Source organism: Phyllobates terribilis, unplaced genomic scaffold (assembly GCF_046119375.1).
Source record: "Phyllobates terribilis strain yellow unplaced genomic scaffold, ASM4611937v1 Scaffold_5__5_contigs__length_657084704, whole genome shotgun sequence".
NCBI lineage: Eukaryota > Metazoa > Chordata > Amphibia > Anura > Dendrobatidae > Phyllobates > Phyllobates terribilis.
The window spans coordinates 235,114,592-235,135,310 of NW_027362765.1; positions in this window are offsets into that span (position 1 = coordinate 235,114,592).

A 20,719-nucleotide genomic window follows, 5' to 3' on the forward strand; every position below is an offset into this window, starting at 1 on the left:
CAGTGCTAACCACTGATCTAAAAAGCTTCAACCCCCACAAGCCTAAAAGGCCACATTTCAAGTGCAAACAGCTGCCCAGAAATCTGGCAGTTTAGTACTGTGTCCTGTGGGAGGGTGGGTGGCTGGCTGCATATTTGCGCTTGCATTCCAAGTAACAGAAAACTAACCAGATGGTGGTCTCTATCATCATCATGGCCTCACCTCAGCACTATGAACTCTCCTGAAGGAGAAGCCAGTGCCCACCGGAGGAGTCTCCGGTTTTCTGGTGGGTTCGCCCATCCCTGCCGAGAAGCAGCCCTGGCTATGAAAAGTGTGGGGGAAGGTTCCCGGACACTCTATGGCTGCTTTTTTAATGTGGATCGGACATGCTTATGCATGTTATTTCTCAAACCGCATTGCAGATCAGGCCATTGTCCAACTCTGTAGTCATGAAATTAAATGGGCAAAGAAAGAAGTTTGTGTGTCAAAGCCCCACCGACAAGTGCGAGTTGATGTTAGATGGTCTGCCATTGCATCTGCTACAAGCTGCATTAGAGGACTTCCTGGGAGAAATAACACCCAGAGTAGATACGGTTTCCCTCTATGCCAGTCATTTCACCGAGCTAAATACAACTCTCAGCAAAAAAAGTTGTGGACTGGCTCCGTACCATCCCTGGCCACACGTGCTTGTGGAAGGTGGAGACGATACCGGGAGAAATAGTGGCGGCTGGGGACCGAGTATGGACACCCGGCCACCGCCGGCATGAGGTTATGAAAACCTTCCGCCTCCACGAGCCTAAAAGGCCACATTTCAAGTGAAAGCAGCTTTAGAGGACTTCCTGGGAGAAATGACAGCTGGGTAGATATGGTTTCCCAAGTCCTTTCACCAAGCTAAAGAATATGGCTGTTGTGAAATACAACTCAGCAAAAAAACCTGTGGACTGGCTCCGTACCGTCCCTGGCCACATTCACTTGATCACGTGTTTGTGGTTAGGCGGTCCTTCCCAGTAAGTGCACTGGGGAGGGCACAGGTAATGTTGTGGGATCCATGTTTGTGGAAGGCGGAGACGACACCAGGAGAAATAGTGGCGGCTGGGGACCGAGTGTGGATACCCGGTCGCCGCCGCCTTAAGATTGTGGACAGCTTCCGCCTCCACAAGCCTAAAAGGGCACATTTCAAGTGCAAGCAGCTGTCAAAAATATGGCAGTATAGTATTGCAGCCTGTGGGTGGGTGGCTGGCTGCATACTTGCGCTTGCATTCTAAAGAATGGGGTAGGGACAACTGAACGCTGCACTGGGACAAGGACGTGAACGGTGATTGTTGCAAGTCTGCAACGACTGGTGCATGGCGGGAGGTATCTTCGCATGCGCCAAGGATCACTTATGATGGGCACAGTGGGCACAGTGACCTGAGAGTCAGAGATGCTTCCTGAGGTCTTCCCCATGCTGTTCCCATGTCTTTTCAGTACTGTATGCATGTGTCTGATGATGTGTCACACACCACATGGCCAGATAAGGTTGTAAAATGTTAAAATTACATTTCTCAGTGATTGCATTTGTCTTGTTTGAAAGCAATGTAAAAGTGCAAAAACGCATCAAAAACGCTACTTGTGAACATAGCCCAAGGTGTGGAGGAGTATTTTTGGTTTTGGTAATTTATTTTGCCTTATATACAAGTCATTACCCTAGAAAGGATATTCCTTAACATATTTTCCAGGAAAATCCATTTTTATATGTTTTATTGTGAGTCCGTAAAAGTGGCGTAATACTCTGACAACATTGTTGACACCAGTGACTTGGGAGTCAGAAATGCTTCCTGGGGTCTTCTCCATGCTGTTCCCATGTCATTTGAGCACTGTTCCCATTGATTTGGGCAATTTTTAGGCCCTCTGCAGACCGCCGGGGGGAGGTGCCTGAAAAATGCTCGAGTTTCCCATAGACTTACATTGGGCTCTTTGCTCGGGTCGAGCACCCGAGTATTCCAATTTGTTCGACCTGACCAACGAGTACCCGAGCATTTTAGTGCTCGCTCATCACTATATATAAGCTCTTATGGCCACCAGGGTCCTCTTTCTCCTGTACAGTGTAACTTTTTATGGTCAATGGGGTCCCCTCTCTCTCTTGCTTGATAAGTGTAAGCTCTTATGGTCAGTGTTGAGTTTTGTCTATTCTGCCCCACATATATTTTTTGTCAATTGCAAGCTTTCCAGTATTTAAATTTGCTCTGGTTTATTCACCACAAATCTAATTTTTGGGGAAAATTCTGCAATGTCTACAGTAATTCAAGTCATCTTCAATTGTTACCCAAAATAAAAAATATTGCGTGCCTTTTCAAGTGAATGAAGCTAATAAGCAGCATGAAAGCACTATTTTTTTAACTTTATTAAGAAACTTGAATTTATTTTTTTAATTGGATCACTAGAGGTATGCTTTAATTGAATAAACCCCTTAAGGTACATGTATAATGTAACATATTTTTTTTGCATGTTTCATTACAGTTTTAATATTAATTTTACAATATAAGTCTGTTTCTTTAAACTTTACTTTAAAACATGGCATAAGAAGTCAGACATTTTGCTGTGCTATTATTTTATACATACTCATCCAGTGTTAGATAGTCTGTATATCTTTTACTAAACATGAATCATAAAAATTCACTATATTTCAGATGTCAGATAAATTTGATCGGCTGTATGTTTAAATTGATGTTCTAGGTTTTTGGGGTCTCATTGTTCCTTCCTCGGCTATGGCTACAAGAAGAGATAATCTGTGTAAAAGAAAAATGGATATTTAAAGTGAATTTGTAAGGACAGTCTGCTCATCAATTTCCTGTTCTGCTCAAATGCTATTCTCGGTGATTGAATTTGACCACACTTATCTGAATCAGGTTTAAAATTGATATTAATTTTACTCACAGTATCCAGCTTTCAGGAAGGTGCCCAGGACATACTCCAGTCACAATCACACACTGGTCGAGAAACATGACAAGCTGTGAGGAACAGTGATTTCATTAAGACAGTTCCCATGATGTATCATAATGTAATACTACTGAATAATAGCAAATGACTGTAGAAGGGACGTCTCCAAACTTACTTACATTTGCTGTCTGTAAGTTGGCAACCTTTATCTCATGACACTGGAAATAAAATTTAACTCTTCTTCTCCTTCTGTTCTGCACACAGAAAATGCATTACCTTTTAGGTTATGGCAGTAAGCCACCAGGGATCAGTGCAAATATTAGAAGGAGAATGGAGACTGGAGATTTTTTTATAGCAGAAAAAGATGCATTATGAATTTAATAATCACTATTTTAATTAACGTTCAACTGATAATATTATATTCAAAACATATGGATTTATTTTGCTCCAACATGGACTATAGAGGTAGACAAATAAGAAGTCTAAAAACAGTAATAAAATAGCTAAACACATTCTTCTTAGTTGTGTACTGCTATAATCTCATTCAATAAATGCTCTACTTCTGATCCTATTAACTATGCAGCTAGATTTGAATTAGATGTGTAAAGGAAGTATATTCATATCTGTTTAAAAGAGAAGACAAGAGTATGTAAATCAACCATTTTTCATCCAGAAAAAAACTGACACATTTTCATCCGTATGGTTTTAAATCTATAGGACATCGATACACCATCCATTTTATACATCAACAATTTAAAATATAACAATAGCCCAAATACATGTTCGGTCTATTAATAAACTACAGAAAGTGGTATCATGTTAAGTTAGTGTCCCAGCAGAGAGGGTCGCCTTGTCATTGGCTATTTGGTTTCCATGAATTGGTCGATTTATCCTAAGTACCTTCATATTTTATCTTATTTTGTATCGCAGTAATGCAATTCCAATTAAATGTCTGCATACTATAGCATTTAACAGAGTGCAGCTTTAATTTGTTAATTACATATACAGTGGCTCTCTTGCACCTGTTCACAATTTACTTTGTTTGGAAGTGATGGTCAGTCTTTTGATATTATTAAACTATAGAGCCTAAAATAAAAACAAAATCAGCAAATACTATTTATTTACTTATTACGGGGTAATAGTACATATAAATAACAGAGTGTATTTAGTTAACATTGTTTTGATAAAAAAAAACAAAAACATAAAAGCCATTTCATCACAAAGAGGTGTACCCAATAGGGATGGTACCTAACTCTTGAAGTTCACTTCACTATATGTCAGCAGTAGTGATGAGCGAGCACTAAAATGCTCGGGTACTCGTTGCTCGGGTCAAGCAAATTGGAATACTTGGATGCTCGACCCGAGCAAGGAGCCCAATGCAAACCTATGGGAAACTCGAGCATTTTTCCGGCGGCTCTCCCTGGCGGTCTTCAGAGGGCCTAAAGACTTCCCAGATCGATGAGAACAGTGGTCAAATGACATGAGAACAGCATGGGGAAGACCCCTGGAATCATTTCTAACTCACAGGTCACTGCTGTCAACAACGTTGTCAGAGTATTTCGCCACTTTTACGGACTCACAATAAAACATACAAAAACTAAACCAAAATGGATTTTCCTGGGAAATATGTTAAGGAACATCCTTTCCAGGGTAATAACTTGTATATAAGGCATAATAAATAGCCAAAAACAAAAATGCTCTTCCACACCTTGGGCTATGTTCACATGTAGTGCTTTTGATGCGTTTTTGCACTTTTGCATTGCTTTCAACCAAGGATTCACCGGGAAGTGTCATTTTAAAATTTTACAACCTTATCTGGACATATGGTGTGTGAAACATCATAAAACACATCCTGTTTCATTTATGAAGGAGAGATTGTGAAATTCACAAACACTCTTTTTACAGCCTTACTATTCTTAAAGGGCCAGCAGTCGGCTATGCTTTGTTGTTCCCAATATTAAAGAGTGGGTCTCCTATACTGTTATTGCATAAGCAGTGACTGCAAGGGCTGCCAAAAATTTGGACGCACCCCAATACTCCTTTGGAGAGACATAGAGGAGGGTCTCAGTAAAAAAAATGTTCCCATTATAAAGGAATGGGTCTCCTATAGTGGTAATTCCCATGCTGTGACTGCAAGGGCTGCCAAAATTTGGGAAAAACCCCACTAACAATTTAAATACACATAGAGCAGGGCCACAGTAACAAGTACGACATGTTCCCATTAGAAATGAGAGGGTCTGCTATCTAGTTATAGGGTATTCAGTGAGCCCAACGGCTGCCAAAATTTAGGAAAAACCCCACTAACAATTTAAAGACACATAGAGCTGCGTGTAACATCCCCGGCAGCGTGCTGGCTTGGCTTACCATCTCCCACCATATGCAAGACCGCCAACTTACCTATCAGTCCATACTGTGCACTATACTCCTTTACTTTCTGTGTGCATGTCTCTTGTCTGCTGGCTTAGGCTGGTGGCGCTGGTTCTTCCTGATTCTTAAAGTTACAGTGTGCGCAGTCCTAATGCATCCCCAGCCTATTGCTGTAAGTCACTGGATACTTAAACCTCCCCCACCCAGTTGGAGGTGAATGAGCAACACTTTATTTCAGTGTGCTCTGTGCAACTGAGTTGCCAGGTCCTGTCACGTATCTTGTCTGTATCTGCCACCCTGGGGGCTAAGTACCCAAGCCCGTTACCTGTATCTGTGTTTTCTAGTCTTTTCTGCTGTATACCCAGGCTCGTTCCTGTATCTCGTTCCAGTGTCAGTTCCTGTCCATCCCTTTTCCTGCAGTGTCTGAACCAGTACCTAACTCCTTCTCATTGTCTCTGTACTTCTGTTTGTGAGTTTTGTGTCATTTCGCTACTTCATAGCAAGTACCTTGTGTGTATCTGGTTCTGCTTTTCCATTTCTCTGCCTCCGTATCTACTTCCTGTGTTCTAGCAATCTTCTGGTGTTTCCCAGTCTGTTCCATGTGAACAGAGTCCTGTCTCCTCCGCACCTGAGGCTCTGCTCCGCTTGTCCTCAGCACCCGCGGCTCTGCTCCGCTTGTACTCTGCACCTGCGGCTCTGCTCTGCTCCACTTGTCCTCTGCACCTGTGGCTCTGCTCTGCTTGTCCTCTGCTCCTGCGGCTCTGCTCTGCTTGTCCTCTGCTCCTGCGGCTCTGCTCTGCTTGTCCTCCGCACCTGCGGCTCTGCTCTGCTACACTTGTCCTCCGCACCTGCAGCTCTGCTCCGCTTGTCCTCCGCACCTGCGGCTCCGCTCTGCTCCACTTGTCCTCCGCACCTGTGGCTCTGCTCCGCTTGTCCTCCGCACCTGCGGCTCTGCTCTGCTCCACTTGTCCTCCGCACCTGCGGCTCTGCTCTGCTCTGCTCTACCTGTCCTACCCACCTGCGGCTCTGTTCCTGTATCCCAGTCTGTACTGGTCCCTATCCAGCCTGTTTTCCTACCGGCCAGTACTGGCCCGTCTGCATACCTGCCGTGCCTGTCAGTACCTGCCAGTCTGAATACCAGCCGTGCCTGCCAGTACCCACCTGTCTGCATACCAGTCAAACCTGCCCGTTCCTGCATTCCCCGGTGTGGGTCAACAGCTGTGACTGGGGTATGACCTGGAGTAGCACCTGAGTCACCTCCTACGTCCCTCCTCAGACCATGGAGTTGATTAAGCCGCCATGGGTTTGTGGTCGGATTTTCCGAGGCCCCTAGTCACGCCCCTCCAGGCACTCCTCGGATCGTGGCCCAGTGGGACCACTAACCACGCTCATGCCAGTCAGTCAGGGCATGAGCGCAACAGTTTGCTCAGGCCATGGTCCCAGTTGAGTCCCACGGCCCTTCACTCTCGGAGACATTTGAATCCTTGTCTGGTGAATACGTGCACCAAGAAAAATTATTTTCTCAAGCTAAGGTCCAGGCGATTTACGCACCAGCCCAAATGGAGCTATCAGCACTCGTTCCTGCGGATCCACCACGGTACTATGGGGATCCAAAACAAAGCCGTGCGTTTGTGGAGCAATGCATGCTGCCTTTCAAATTCTATGTGCACTATTTTCCCACCAATCGGGTTAAAGTAGCATTTCTGATGTCCTACCTAGCGGGTGATGCCTTGAATTGGATCACCCCCCCTTTGGGAAGCAAGGAATCCTATCGTCTCTGACCTGCAGGCCTTCTTGGTGGCCTTTCTAATGGTCTTTGATTACCCTAACCCTGAAGCTTCTGCTAAAGCTTCCCTTCCCAATATCCTGGAGCAGTCCCGATGGGTGATGCGTGTATCCCACCAGTTCCCCAGCCTGAAGAGGCTGCTGCCCACACAGAATCCACACAGGATGACAATGTTCTGCAAAATACTTGTCTTCCCAACCTCAAGAGGCAATCCAGGCGTGCAAGTCGTAGAGGTAGACCGTCACGTCAGGTTCTGTCCTCCAAAAGACCTCCTGTTCCCCAGCCTGTAGAGGCAGCTACCCGCACAGAATTCTTGAAGGTTGACCAAGTTTGTCATACAAGCAGAGGCCAGAACTCAGTCATAAAATCGGATTGCGGACCCACTGAGGTTGTTTGGGACATCCTGACGGTCTTTGTCCAGCAAAGGTTGGAGAGTCCCAAGACATTAGGCTTGTAGGAGAGGCGGCCCTTGACATTAGTGTTTCCTCTCCTCAGATAACAAAGAAAATGACGGCACTTCCACTACAAAAACTAGGTGTGAACAGGTGCTTACTAAGAGCAGCTACCTCCATATATAATGAACAAATAAAGTAGCACACTGTAACACTGAGTATATAGATATGAAATATGAAATATGAATAGCATAACTGCTGTAGAAAATAGAAATAAATGAAAAAAAATGTTGAAATTTTTTTTTAGCACATGTAAATATGAAGTATGGAAAATGAATAGCATTACTGCTGTAAATAAATGAGAAATCTTAGCGCATAAATTGGCCAATTCATGTGTACCTGACAGCCGCGGTAAGGCGTTTCTCGATGTCAGGACCTACCAATGTTAATACCTCTCTAAGAGACCTCCGTCTGCTTATGTGTGGGAAAGACAGATCCTGATGCATTTAAAACCAACTGCGGCATGGGGGTGGGGGTGGAGTGCTCAGTCAACGCTGAATCTAGTAACAAAGAAAATGACGGCACTTCCACTACAAAAACTAGGTGTGAACAGGTGCTTACTAAGAGCAGCTACCTCCATATATAATGAACAAATAAAGTAGCACACTGTAACACTGAGTATATAGATATGAAATATGAATAGCATAACTGCTGTAGAAAATAGAAATAAATGAAAAAAATTTTTGAAAAATTTATTTTAGCACAATTTATGCGCTAAGATTTCTCATTTATTTACAGCAGTAATGCTATTCATTTTCCATACTTCATATTTACATGCGCTAAAAAAAATTTCAAAAATTTTTTTCATTTATTTCTATTTTCTACAGCAGTTATGCTATTCATATTTCATATTTCATATCTATATACTCAGTGTTACAGTGTGCTACTTTATTTGTTCCTCTCCTCAGATGACCGTGACTGTCTCCGTGGCAAGCGAAGGGCTCAGATTAACCGGAAGTTTCGGGCTGAAAGCCTTGAAGAGTCGGTGTCTGATTCCCGTCCGACAACTCCAGAATCTGGTTTGGGCATCGTCAGCGGAAGGATGAGCCCTACTCAGAAACAGTCTAAATATGTCTGTACAAATTAAGCTCCAGATTGGAGCATTACAGATGAAGAAGTTCACATTCCAGGTGCTTTCTGGTTTACCCACTGGTCATCCAGTGCCAAGATCTCTAGTGCCCGCTCAGGTCTGGAGATCCTGCATGGTGTTTCCTGGGGGACTGTTGAGGTACAATGGGTGTCCAGTCCCCATATCTTCAGAACAGCCAGCAATATCGTCTACTTCTTCACCAGATCTGCTAGTCGCTGACTCGCTGTGCGCTGAAGTCTCCGTAGGAGGGGAAGCGGAGGCGATGTTCCCACAAAGTCTTGACGATTGTACCAATGATCTGGCTTCAGGTACCGCCCCGCATCGCAGACGTGTCATCTCAGAGACCAGAATGATGATAGTACCGAAGCAAGGATCTTCCATCTCTAATAAGTCTGGCAATAAGTCCATCAAGGCAGTGGCTACCCCTAAGTCTCAGCACCCCTCCTACCAGGCGGAGGACCTCCAGTTGTCTCTTGAATCCTCTGGGGTGCTACCTGATGTTAAAAAATGGAGAGAGACTTTCCTGCACCCTGTTCAGGATACTTCGTCCACTTCATCTGATGCTGAGGATAGCTCGATGGAATGAAGCATCCTAGTCACCAGGATGGTGAGACCAATTTTGTGGACAGAAGAGGTAGTCTTCTTGAAGAGAAGTCTTGGGAATCCATTGTGAAAGATCGACTTCCAACTTCTCTGCAGAAAATCCTTGCCGGCTTGAAGAAGAGGGGGCGTAAATGGGGGGATACTGTAACATCCCTGGTGGCGTCCTGGCATGGCTTACCATCTCCCACCATGCAAGACCGCCAGCTTACCTATCAGTCTATGCTGTGCACTATACTCCTTTACTTGCTGTGTGCATGTCTCTTGTCTGCTGGCTTAGGGCGGCGGCGCTGGTACTTCCTGATTATTAAAGTTACTGTGTGCGCAGTCCTAATGCATCCCCAGCCTATTGCTGTGAGTCACTGGATACTTAAACCTCCCCTACCCAGTGGGAGGTGCCTGAGCAACACTTTCTTTCAGTGTGTTCTGTGCAACTGAGTTGCCAGGTCCTGTCCTGTATCTTGTCTGTTTCCGACACTCTGGGGGCTGATTACCCAGGCCCGTTACCTGTATCTGTGACTTCGTGTCATTTGCACCACCCTGGGAGCTGAGTACCCAGGCCTGTTACCTGTATCTGTGTGTTCTAGTCTTTTCTGCCACCCTGGGGGCCGTATGCCCAGGCTCGTTCCTGTATCTCGTTCCAGTGTCAGTTCCTGTCTGAACTGTGTCCTAGCCCATTACCTGTTTGTCTCTGTGCTTGATCCATCCCTTTTCCTGCAGTGTCTGAACCAGTACCTAACTCCTGCTTGTCTCTGTACTTCTGTTTGTGAGTTTTGCGTCCACTCGCCACTTCATAGCAAGTACCTTGTGTGTATCTGGTTCTGCTTTTCCGTTTCTCTGCCTCTGTATCTGCCTCCTGTATTCTAGCAATCGTCTAGTGTTTCCCAGTCTGTTCTATGTGAACAGAGTCCTGTCCTGCCTCCTCCACACCTGCGGCTCTGCTCTGCTCCGCTTGTCCTCCACACCTGCGGCTCTGCTCTGCTCCGCTTGTCCGCCACACCTGCGGTTCTGCTCTGCTCCACTTGTCTTTTGCACCTGCAGCTGTGCTCTGCTCCGCTTGTCCTCTGCACCTGCGGCTCTGTTCTGCTCCACTTGTCCTCCGCTCGTGCGGCTCTGCTCCACTTGTCCTCCGCACTTGCGGCTCTGCTCTGCTCCACTTGTCCTCCGCAACTGCGGCTCTGCTCTGCTCCGCTTGTTCTCCGCACCTGCGGCTCTGCTCTTCTCGTCCTCCACACCTGCGGCTCTGCTCTGCTCCACTTGTCCGCCACATCTGCGGCTCTGCTCTGCTCCCCTTGTCCTCCGCACCTGGAGCTCTGCTCTGCTCCGCTTGTCCTCCGCTCATTCGGCTCTGCTCCGCTTATCCTCCGCAATTGCGGCTCTGCTCTCCTCCACTTGTCCTCTGCACCTGCGGCTCTGCTCCGCTTGTCCTCCGCAATTGCGGCTCTGCTCTGCTCCACTTGTCCTCCGCACCTGTGGCTCTGCTCTGCTCCACCTGTCCTCCCCACCTGTGGCTCTGTTCCTGTATCCCAGTCTGTACTGGTCCCTATCCAGCCTGTTTTCCTACCGGTCAGTACCAGCCTGTCTGTATACCTGCCGTACCTGCCAGTACCCGCCCGTCTGCATACCAGCCGTGCCTGCCAGTACCCGCCAGTCTGCATACCAGCCGTGCCTCCCAGTACCCGCCTGTCTGCATACCAGTCAAGCCTTCCCATTCCTGCATTCCCCGGTGTGGGTCAACAGCTGTGACCAGGGTCTGACCTGGAGTAGCACCTGGGCCACCTCCCACGTCCCTCCTCGGACCATGGAGTCTATTAAGCTGCCGTGGGTTCATCGTCAGATCTGTCGCGGCCCCTATTCACGCCCTCCAGGCACTCCTTGGTTTGTGGTCCAGTGGGACCACTAACCACGCTCACGCCAGTCAGTCCGGGCATGAGCGCAACACTGAGCCACAGTAATGACACGTTCCCATTAGAAAGGAGAGGGTCTGCCATCCAGTTATAGGGTATGCAGTGAGTGCAACGGCTGCCAAAATTTGTGAAAAGCCCCACTAACAATTTAAAGACACATAGAGCTGGGCCACAGTAATGAAATGTTCCTATTAGAAAGGAGAGGGTCTGCTATCCAGTTACAGGTATGCAGTGAGTCCAATGGCTGTCAAAATTTAGGAAAAACCTTACTAACAATTTAAAGACACATGGAGCTGGGCTACAGTAACTAGTACGACATGTTCCCATAAAAAAGGAGTGGGTCTCCGATACTGTTTGCCTATGCAGTGAATGCAAAGGCTGCCAAAAATTTGGAAGCACTCTAATGCCTCTTGCAAGAGATGTAGAGGTCAGAGGGCCTCCTGAAAACAATGTTCCCATTATTAGGAAGTGGGTCTCCCATACTGTTTGCCTATGCAGTGAATGCAATGACTGCCAAAAATTTGGAGAAACTCCAATCGTCTTGCAAGAAATGTAGAGGTCGGAGGGCCTCCTGAAAACAATGTTCCCATTATTAGGAAGTGGGTCTCCCATACTGTTTGCCTATGCAGTGAATGCAATGGCTGCCAAAAATTTGGAGGCACTCCAATGCCCCTTTCAAGAGACATAGAGGTTGGAGGGCCTCCTGAAAACAATGTTCCCATTATTATAAAGTGGGTCTCCCATACTGTTTGACTATGCAGTGAATGCAGCGACTGCCAAAAATTTGGAGGAACTGCAATGCCCCTTGCATGAGACGTAGAGGTCTGAGGGCCTCCTGAAAACAATGTTCCCATTATTAGGAAGTGGGTCTCCCATACTGTTTGCCTATGCAGTGAATGCAATGGCTGACATTAATTTGGAGGAACTGCAATGCCCCTTGCAAGAGACGTAGATATGGTGATCTGGTAGATATGGTGGTGAAATGGAGGAGGATGTGGAGGATGAGGACAAGAGCAAATAGACAAAATCAGGAAGAGTATACCAATGTATGGGTGTGAAGACAGAGGTGCATGGGAACAGAGTAAGACCTTCCAAAAAAACACTGTACTGTATTTGAGTTAATGTTACGCTGCTATCAATCGGTGGTGTTGAGAAGTCTGGCCCAATCCAGCGCTTGTTCATTTTTATAAGAGTCAGCCTGTCAGCATTTTCAGTTGACAGGCGGATGCGCCTATCAGTTATAATTCCATCGGCGGCACTGAAAAACTGGCTCTGACAAAACACTAGCGGCAGGGCAAGTCAGGAACTCCAAGACGTAGAGAGCCAGCTCATGCCACGTGTTCAGCTTGGATACTCAATAATTATAAGGCACAGAGAAATCATGGAGGACGTTGGTACGGTCGGCAAGGTACTCCCTCACCATCTTCCGAAACATTTCTCTCCTTTTCAGAGTACCCTGCATCTCAGGGCCTGTGCGATTGGAGGGGCTGAGAAAACTGTCCCAGAACTTTGACAGTGTTCCCTGCCTCTGCTGGATTGCATTTGCGTCTCTCTCGCATTTACTCCTTGATTGTCCAACGAACCGTGACCTCGGCCGCCAGCATTTTCAGAGGGGAATTTTTTAAATAATTTCGCAACATTGGCCTTCTCGTACTGCCCCATTTTATTAGGCCAGTCCTGCGCGGGAATAAGAGACAGAAAGATCACCTTGTAGCATGGGTCTAGAAGTGTAACCAACCATTAATGACTGTCACCCAAAATTTGGATAACGTGTGGGTCAAAGGAAAGGCAGCGTAACATAAACTCAGCCATGTGTGCCTGACTGCAAGAGGCAAGACTTCCGTGTCCTCATCAAGAGGATGACTGACTATGCTCTCCTCATCATCCTCCTCCTTCTCCTCTTCCTCCTCCTTCTTGTCCTCAGGCCATCCACGCTGAACAGATGGCATGACAGTTGTGCAAGTAGTACCGTCTATAGCGCAGGAAACTAGCTGCTGTTCTTCCTCCTCCTGCTCTTCCTGTAATATACTGCAACTAAGAACTAAGGAATAGGAGGGAAAATCTGTCCCTGCACTGAGACTCAGCTTAAACCCTACGCTGGGGTGGGTGCCCTATTCCTTGTGAATAGCCCCACCGACACTCCTGCACTGAACTCAAAAGAAGACCTGAAGGAAGGGGTAAAAGGTCCCTAAAAGATCTAAGGACTGGGAGCAAAAACAGGAGACCTACTAACAGAAAAGTTAGTTGCAGAAACGAAGATTAAAGGGAACAAAACTGGTGGAACAAGAAGTCCCAGGATATCAATTGTCCTAAGCACAAAGAACTAACAAGGCAACTTAGCCAGAGCACAAGCATAACAGATTAAACAACAGACTCTTTGGGAGCTTAGCATCAGGGACGAACTCAATAACGCAATCATAATCTCTATGAGGTGGAAAAGCTTTCGACTCCACTTTCAAAAAAACCCTCCAAAAATGGGTTCAGGTAACTCCCCCTTCACAACAGCCGCAATGTGAACATTACAACACTTACCATAGCACCCCTGACCCCAGGATCTTATGGAACCAAACGACCAGTCCAGCAAAGGATTATGCACTTTTAACCAGGGCAACCCCAGGACGACCGGGGAAGGCAATTTAGCAAGTACAAATAAGTCAATCTGCTCCTGGTGTTCCATATTCATAGTAAACGGAAACCCAGTGACCGTTCAAAGAATGCTCCCATGCTCCAGGGGAGTATTATCAATCGCCACCACAGGAAAAGGAGACGACAAAGGTTCAGAACCGAACTTATACTTTTCAAGAAATTTTTGATCAATCAAATTAAGTGCAGAACCACAATCCACCATTACCTGAAACTCAATCGAACGACCCTGACAGGTGGTATTACCAGGAAATAACACTCCAGCAGAACGTATAAACGCAATGCGAACTGGAGTATTATTTTTAATGACCATTTTTTTTTCTTTCCTTTAGCAAACCTCACATTGCTTTAAAAAATGATCAACCTTACCGCAATACAAGCAAAGTCCCTCAGAGAACTTCTTGTTCCTCTCCTTGGAACTGGATGACATTGCCCCCACCTGCATAGGTTCCCCAGTGTCGTCAGGATTATTGTGAAAAACAGAATCCAGCAATACAGGAATCTTCTCCTCATTCTGTCTGGCTCTCAACCTTCTATCCACACAGATAGCTAACTGCATGGCAACTTGCAAAGTATCAGGTGCAGGGAATGCAATGAGCAAATCTTTAACCCTTTCACTTAAGCCTGCCAGAAACTGAAACTTGAGTGCATGATCGTTCCACCTGACCTCTGCAGACCATCGTCTGAACAGGGTGCAATAACTCTCAGGATCAAGAGAACCCTGTTTGAGATGACTGAGCTCTGTCTCAGCTGATGTAACCTGATCAGGATCATCATACAGCAAACCCATGGCATCAAAAAATGCCTCCACAGAACTCAGACAATGAACATCAGGAGTCAAGGAAAACGCCCAGATTTGAGGTTCTTTACGCAATAGAGACATAGTAATCCCTATACGATGTAGTTCACTCCCAGAAGATCTAGGTCTGAGCCGAAAATACAACAAACAAGCATTTTTAAATGAAAAAAAATCCTGTCTTTTCCCCGAGAAACACTCAGGTAATCCTACCTTAGGTTCTTCATAGCGTTCTGCAGGTTATTTACTCACATACTGCTGAAGACCGGCAACCTCAAGCGTCAACCCTTTCAAGCGTTGAGCAAACTCCTGCATGGTACTCATACTGAAGAAAACCCAGGAAGAGGAAAAAAAAAATTTTTTTCTTTCTTTTTTTTTTTTTAAAGGGTGCTGGTAGTGTTGAGCGAGCATGCTCGACACTGCTCGGTACTCGCCCAAGCATCTCACTACTCGGGATGTTCGGCGACCACCGAGCATTTCCGGGTTACTCGGGCGGGAGCTAGGGTCTCCGCCCTGCACGTTTGGCGCTCTTTACAGAGCCAATGAACATGCAGGGATTGCCAGCCAGTCACTGGAATGCCACAGCCATGTTGTTTGTGGGCATTACAGTGATTGGCTGGCCGCACAGCGTCACCTCGAGCATTTAAAACCGGGCGCCGCCATCTTGGACACAGTCGCTAGGGATCAGACAGTGTAGGGTCAGTGCTGCTGAGCTAGGGAGAGATTTATACTCCGAAATAGTTAGTGTAGGGTCTTCAAAGCCTGCCAAATCAAACAAACAGTCCATCTGAGGACTAATATCCATCCCAGATATCAGGCAGGCAGGCAGGCTGTATAGGAGACGCAGTGGTTATACCAGCAAATGCTGCATTACAGTCCTGTGTGCTCCTGTTGGTCAAATTGCTAGACTTATCACCCCGGTCTCAGGGGCCAGGAAATTTATTATTTTTTTCATCTAAATCCTGTATTTTTTTTCCTCAGTCAGACTGTCCAAATACGAGTCTTATTAAACTTTTGGTATCCCCTCCCACCCCCAAAAAAATTGAGTGTGTCTGTGACTGTTCAGACACCAATATATCTGTTTAAAAGAGTCTAGTGTAGGCCAGAAAAATATAACTGTGGTTTTACAGTTCCACAGGTTAAATATCTGTATTATCCTCTTTTTGCCATTTTTGCCGTAAAAAAAAAACGTAATAGTGTCTCCCTGAGTGGTCAGACACCAATATATCTGTTTAAAAGATTCTGGCGTAGGCCAGAAAAATATAACTGTGGTTTTGCAGTTCCACGGTTCAAATCTCTGTATTTTCCAGCTTTTGGTATTTTTTCCTTAAAGAAAAGCAGTAATAGTCTCTCCCTGATTGTTCAGACACAAATATATCTGTTTGAGAGATTCTGGTGTAGGCCAGAAAAATATAACTGTGGTTTTGCAGTTACACGGGTCAAATCTCTGTATTATCCAGCTTTTAGTATTTTTTCCTTAAAGAAAAACAGTAATAGTGTCTCCCTGATTGCTCAGACACAAATATATCTATTTGAAAGATTTTGGTGTAGGCCAGAAAAATATAACTGTGGTTCTGCAGTTCCACGGGTCAAATCATTGTATTATCCTGTTTCTGGCATTTTTGCCGTAAAAAAAAAACGTAATAGTGTCTCCCAGAGTGGTCAGACACCAATATATCTGGTAAAAAGATTCTGGTGTGGGCCAGAAAAATATAACTGTGGTTTTGCAGTTCCACGGTTCAAATCCCTGTATTTTCCAGCTTTTGGTATTTTTTCCTTAAAGAAAAGCAGTAATAGTGTCTTCCTAATTGTTCAGACACAAATATATCTGTTTGAAATATTCTGGTGTAGGCCAGAAAAATATAACTGTGGTTTTGCAGTTCCATGTTTCAAATCGAAGTGTTATCCAACTTTTGGTATTTTTTCCTTAAAGAAAAACAGTAACAGTGTCTCCCTGATTGCTCAGACACAAATACATCTGTTTGAAAGACTCTGGTGTAAGCCACCAAAAATATATCTGTGGTTTTGCAGTTCCACGGGTCAAATCTCTGTATTATCCAGCTTTTGGTATTTTTTCCGTAAAGAAAAACAGTAATAGTGTCTCCCTGATTGTTCAGACACAAATATATCTATTTGAAAGATTCTGGTGTAGGCCAGAAAAATATAACTGTGGTTTTGCAGTTCCACGGGTGAATTGTCTGTATTATCCAGCTTTTAGTATTTTTTCCTTAAAGAAAAACAGTAATAGTGTCTCCCTGATTGTTCAGACACAAATATATCTGTTTGAAAGATTCTGGTGTAGGCCAGAAAAATATAACTGTGGTTTTGCAGTTCCACGGTTCAAATCTCTGTATTTTCCAGCTTTTGGTATTTTTTCCTTAAAGAAAAGCAGTAATAGTGTCTCCCTAATTGTTCAGACTCAAATATATCTGTATGAAAGATTCTGGTGTGGGCCAGAAAAATATAACTGTGGTTTTGCAGTTCCACGGTTCAAATCTCTGTATTATCCAGCTTTTAGTATTTTTTTCCTTAAAGAAAACTGTAATAGTGTCTCCCTGATTGTTCAGACACAAATATATCTGGTTGAAAGATTCTGGTGTAGGCCACAAAAAATATAACTGTGGTTTTGCAGTTCCACGGGTCAAATCTCTGAAATATCCAGCTTTGGGTATTTTTTTCGTAAAGAAAAACAGTAATAGTGTCCCTTTGTTCAGACACAAATATATCTATTTGAAAGATTCTGGTGTAGGCCAGAAAAATATAACTGTGGTTTTGCAGTTCCACGGGTCAAATCTCTGTATTATCCAGCTTTTAGTATTTTTTCCTTAAAGAAAAACAGTAATAGTGTCTCCCTGATTGTTCAGACACAAATATATCTATTTGAAAGATTCTGGTGTAGGCCAGAAAAATATAACTGTGGTTCTGCAGTTCCACGGGTCAAATCATTGTATTATCCTGTTTCTGGCATTTTTGCCGTAAAAAAAAACGTAATATTGTCTCCCAGAGTGGTCAGACACTAATATATCTGGTAAAAAGATTCTGGTGTGGGCCAGAAAAATGTAACTGTGGTTTTGCAGTTCCACGGTTCAAATCTCTGTATTTTCCAGCTTTTGGTATTTTTTCCTTAAAGAAAAGCAGTAATAGTGTCTTCCTGATTGTTCAGACACAAATATATCTGTCTGAAATATTCTGGGGTAGGCCAGAAAAATATAACTGTGGTTTTTCAGTTCCACGGGTCAAATCTCTGTATTATCCAGCTTTTGGTATTTTTTCCGTAAAGAAAAACAGTAATAGTGTTTCCCTAATTGTTCAGACACAAATATATCTATTTGAAAGATTCTGGTGTAGGCCAGAAAAATATAACTGTGGTTTTGCAGTTCCACGGGTCAAATGTCTGTATTATCCAGCTTTTGGTATTTTTTTCATAAAAAAAACAGTAATAGTGTCTCCCTGATTGTTCAGACACAAATATATCTATTTGAAAGATTTTGGTGTAGGCCAGAAAAATATAACTGTGGTTCTGCAGTTCCACGGGTCAAATCATTGTATTATCCTGTTCCTGGCATTTTTGCCGTAAAAAAAAAACGTAATAGTATCTCCCAGAGTGGTCAGACACCAATATATCTGGTAAAAAGATTCTGGTGTGGGTCAGAAAAATATCACTGTGGTTTTGCAGTTCCACGGTTCAAATCTCTGTATTTTCCAGCTTTTGGTATTTTTTCCTTAAAGAAAAGCAGTAATAGTGTCTTCCTAATTTTTCAGACACAAATATATCTATTTGAAAAATTCTGGTGTAGGCCAGAAAAATATAACTGTGGTTTTGCAGTTCCATGTGTCAAAAGTCTGTATTTTCCAGCTTTTAGTATTTTTTCCTTAAAGAAAAACAGTAATAGTGTCTCCCTGATTGTTCAGACACAAATATATCTGTTTGAAAGATTCTGGTGTAGGCCGGAAAAATATAACTGTGGTTTTGCAGTTCCACGGTTCAAATCTCTCTATTTTCCAGCTTTTGTTATTTTTTCCTTAAAGAAAAGCAATAATAGTGTCTCCCTGATTGTTCAGACACAAATATATCTATTTGTAAGATTCTGGTGTAGGCCAGAAAATATAACTGTGGTTTTGCAGTTCCACGTTTCAAATCTCAGTGTTATCCAACTATTGGTATTTTTTACTTAAAGAAAAACGGTAATAGTGTCTCCCTGATTGTTCAGACACAAATATATCTGATTGAAACATTCTGGTGTAGGCCAGAAAAATATAACTGTGGTTTTGCAGTTCCATGGGTCAAATCTCTGTATTATCCAGCTTTTGGTATTTTTTCCTTAAAGAAAAACAGTAATAGTGTCTCCCTGATTGTTCAGACACAAATATATCTGTTTTAAAGGGTCTGGTGTAGGCCAGAAAAATATAACTGTGGTTTTGCAGTTCCACGGTTCAAATCTCTGTATTTTCCAGCTTTTCATAATTTTTCCTTAAAGAAAAACAGTAATAGTGTCTCCCTGATTGTTCAGACACAAATATATCTGTTTGAAAGATTCTAGTGTAGGCCAGAAAAATATAACTGTGGTTTTGCAGTTCCACGGTTCAAATCTCCGTATTATCCAGCTTTTGGTATTTTTTTCCTTAAAGAAAAATAGTAATAGTGTCTCTCTGATTGTTCAGACACAAATATATCTGTTTGAAAGATTCTGGTGTAGGCCAGAAAAATATAACTGTGGTTTTGCAGTTCCACGTTTCAAATCGAAGTGTTATCCAACTATTGGTATTTTTTACTTAAAGAAAAACGGTAATAGTGTCTCCCTGATTGTTCAGACACAAATATATCTGATTGAAACATTCTGGTGTAGGCCAGAAAAATATAACTGTGGTTTTGCAGTTCCATGGGTCAAATCTCTATATTATCCACCTTTTGTTTTTTTTCCATAAAGAAAAACAGTAATACTGTCTCCCTGATTGTTCAGACACAAATATATCTGTTTGAAACATTCTGGTGTAAGCCAGAAAAATATAACTGTGGTTTTGCAGTTCCACGTTTCAAATCTCTGTATTATCCAGCTTTTGGTATTTTTTCCATAAAGAAAAACAGTAATAGTGTCTCCCTGATTGTTCAGACACAAATATATCTGTTTGAAAGATTCTCGTGTGGGCCAGAAAAATATAACTGTGGTTTTGCATTTCCACGGGTCAAATCTCTGTATTATCCTGTTTTTGGCATTTTTTGCAGTAAAAAAAACGTAATAGTTTCTCCCTGAGTAGTCAGACACCAATATATCTGTTTGAAAGATTCTGGTGTAGGCCCGAAAAATATAACTGTGGTTTTGCAGTTCCACGGTTCAAATCTCTGTATTTTCCAGCTTTTCATAATTTTTCCTTAAAGAAAAACAGTAATATTGTCTCCCTGATTGTTCAGACACAAATATATCTGATTGAAACATTCTGGTGTAGGCCAGAAAAATATAACTGTGGTTTTGCAGTTCCATGGGTCAAATCTCTATATTATCCAGCTTTTGTTTTTTTTCCATAAAGAAAAACAGTAATACTGTCTCCCTGATTGTTCAGACACAAATATATCTGTTTGAAACATTCTGGTGTAAGCCAGAAAAAAATAACTGTGGTTTTGCAGTTCCATGGGTCAAATCTCTGTATCATCCAGCTTTTGGTATTTTTTCCTTAAAGAAAAACAGTAATAGTGTCTCCCTGATTGTTCAGACACAAATATATCTGTTTGAAAGAGTCTGGTGTAGGCCAGAAAAATATAACTGTGGTTTTGCAGTTCCACGTTTCAAATCTCTGTATTATCCAGCTTTTGGTATTTTTTCCATAAAGAAAAACAGCAATAGTGTCTCCCTGATTGTTCAGACACAAATATATCTGTTTGAAAGATTCTCGTGTGGGCCAGAAAAATATAACTGTGGTTTTGCATTTCCACGGGTCAAATCTCTGTATTATCCTGTTTTTGGGATTTTTTGCAGTAAAAAAAACGTAATAGTTTCTCCCTGAGTAGTCAGACACCAATATATCTGTTTGAAAGATTCTGGTGTAGGCCTGAAAAATATAACTGTGGTTTTGCAGTTCCACGGTTCAAATCTCTGTATTATCCAGCTTTTGGTATTTTTTCTTTAAAGAAAAACAGTAATAGTGTCTCCCTGATTGTTCAGACACAAATATATCTGTTTGAAA